The sequence below is a fragment of the Delphinapterus leucas genome, chromosome 18, assembly GCF_059928025.1.
Source record: "Delphinapterus leucas isolate spDelLeu-1000000601 "Yukka" chromosome 18, BTC_Dleu_Yukka2, whole genome shotgun sequence".
NCBI classification, from domain to species: Eukaryota; Metazoa; Chordata; class Mammalia; order Artiodactyla; family Monodontidae; genus Delphinapterus; species Delphinapterus leucas.
In genome coordinates, this window is record NC_143146.1 from 13,803,494 (window position 1) to 13,806,412 (window position 2,919).

The following is a 2,919-nucleotide window of genomic DNA, read 5'->3' on the forward strand; positions in this document are numbered from 1 at the left end:
AATCCCTTATCTTCAGTAGCTGTCACCAGCGCAATCATTTACACATGGCCCTCTGACAACGTATCAATCATGAGACAGCTGCAAATTAAATATTTTGGCTGAAAACACCCCCTCCTTATGTCAGGACACATTAATTTGAAATAAACATTTTGCTGAGATGTGAAATGAAGCAGATCCATTAAAGGCGACTAGTCACGTGTTTTGATTTATTACTTTCTGATGCAGGATCTGCTGTTGTGCAGACACAGTAACCGTTGACCAATGTGATGGACTTTCCATGGGACAGGAAGGGAACTGCAAATTATAGGAGGCGTGCTGCATGCCAAGGACAGTGTTAGACACTTTATTTTCCTATTTCCCGATAATCATCTATTAGGTAGGCACTTATTCCCAATTTAGGAGTTGAAACATTTGAAACCTATCACAGCTGAAGTGACAATAAGAAGAATAAAAGCCTTATTCAGATTTTTTTCTTATATCTCTGTGGGCATTCATTTCACAAGGTATAAGACCTTCCCATGTGTTCTGAATGGATTTTCTTGTTTCCCTATCCCTGAGAGTTTCCATGCAGAGTAATGGTCTCTGCACAGAGGCACTTTGAAAGTGATCCAAACATGCATTTCCACAATTTCAGAAGTCCTTGACAGTGCTTGAAGGGTAATCTCTATCCAGGTAAACGGAGGTAAAGGTTACCAGATGCCAAAGCCAAGAGTACTTCTTCGTCACTCCCTCCTGGCCTGGGAGATGAATTTCATTTCACTTGATGCATGAAGGTCCCCAGGCGCACACTAGAGAAGTCTGTGTTGTATTTATAAGATATCCCACTTTCTGGTTTCAAATACCAAGTCGGAAGGGAGCCATGCATTAGCGTCTAGAAAAGCTTTTGTTATGAAAACTCAAAATACCAATCTATCAAACAAAGATGACTTGATTGCATTTTGAATAGTAAACCATACACAGTGTACTGGCTGCATATAAATTATAACCTAAGTAATGAAACTAAATGCTCTAGTATTCTTGTACTTTAGCCCAATGCTTGGAGTTCGGCTATTCTTTGTTTCCAGTTTTTTTTAAGGCTAATTCTCTCCTTTGAATTTCTATTTCATTTAATTCAAAGGTTCATTCACGATTTTAAATCTAATATTTGAAAATGGGATGGTATGAACTTCCTTTGTAAGGACTGAGTCAAATATCTGAAATCTAGGATGCAACAAAGAGGTGATTTCTGTCCATAGTATCCATCACAGGTTTTCTTCACTGTAATTCAAAACATGAGCAATTAAAGGGCGCCCAGGGCCTTTCTCAAAATGGTCCAATTTCCCCTGCTTATACCTTCTCCTCTGTGAATCTTTAACCTATCAGTTTATGATATGGCTAAATTATTAACATTGAAACAAAACCAAAACTGGAGGCTGCATATTATAATAAAGAAGAAGGTGTCTGTGGCCAGCATGATCTGAAGTTAATAATATATTTCTCGATAAACGTCTATTGACAAATACACTTGTGGATGCTAAATAAAGAAGAATAACCAAGGAAGCAGCTTTCTTCTTTCTAGAAGGAAGGTGAACCAAAATTTGTACTGCATTTCTTTCATACTTATAAAGTAGGTATATTTATATATTTATTTCTATATGTCAGTCAACCACACAATTACCAAAAAAACCCAAAAAACCAAAAAAAAAAAAAAAAACCCTACAAGCACAAATCCTGCTGACTAAGCAACAAATTAATTCATTTTGTTGGAGACCCTTTTACTAGGTATAAACTACAAAATCGTGCCTATTCTTACATCACTGGCAATATAGTTGGGGATACGGGGCATACATGTAAATTACACCAGAATATAGTTTAGAATAAAGCTAAATTTGCTACAGATCAGTATTTTAGGAACTTAGATGAGGGAAAGATATGAGAAATAAAGAAGAGCCTGGATTTTATTGCCCAACAAATTTCAATCTAATTTCCAGTTTCTCCGCTTACTAGCTGCCAAAGACAGTAGTGATTCCTACCTTCCAGGGACCCCTCCGCGGACTGGGAGTGATAAGCATGTGCCTGGTGCCGACTATGTACACTCAGCAAACCCTTACAGATGCCATTTTATTTAACCCTCAGAACAATTCTAAAGGGTTGTAGAAGGTTGTATTTTGATTATCTCCATTTTACATAAGATAAAACTAGGACTCAGAGAAAGTAAATAACTTGCCCAGTCAGACTCATGAATCGATATCCACTGCTCTACACTGTCTCATAACCAGCTTTCTTGCAGGGAGTACAAGGACCTCACACAGGTGGAGATTACTGGCATTCTTTAAACGGTGGCTCTTTGGACCAGGGTGAGAGGAAAGGCTTCAAGGACAGAATTTCAGCTGGACTTTGAAGCATAAGTAGGGTTCAAATAAATAGGCAGCAATAGGAGGATGCTTAAAATGGGGGGGTCTTGCTAATAAGGACCTACTGTAGAGCACAGGGAACTCCACTCAATACTCTGTAATGTCTTATATGGGAAACAAATCTTAAAAAGAGTGGATATATGTACATACATAACTGATTCACTTTACTGTACAGCATAAACTAATACAACATTGTAAATCAACTATACTCCAATAAAAATTAATTTAAAAAATGGGGGGTCTTGGGTAAATAAGAATTGGCAAAGCATCCTTGGTAGGTCCTACGCTGACCACCGTGGCTAGGCAAAAGATATATGCCAGAGACTAGTGGGGCCCTTTACATGGTGATGGACAACTCATTTAATGAAGATTATACATATATTTTATCACACTAAATAGGTCACTGCAGAAGAGAGAGAGTTCATAGACAACTGACAGATTCACAGGTTCAAGAAAAACTCATTAACAAAAGCACACTTAAATTCCGAGGTTGTGAATTTGACAGCTGATAGGGTTAGAATAAACC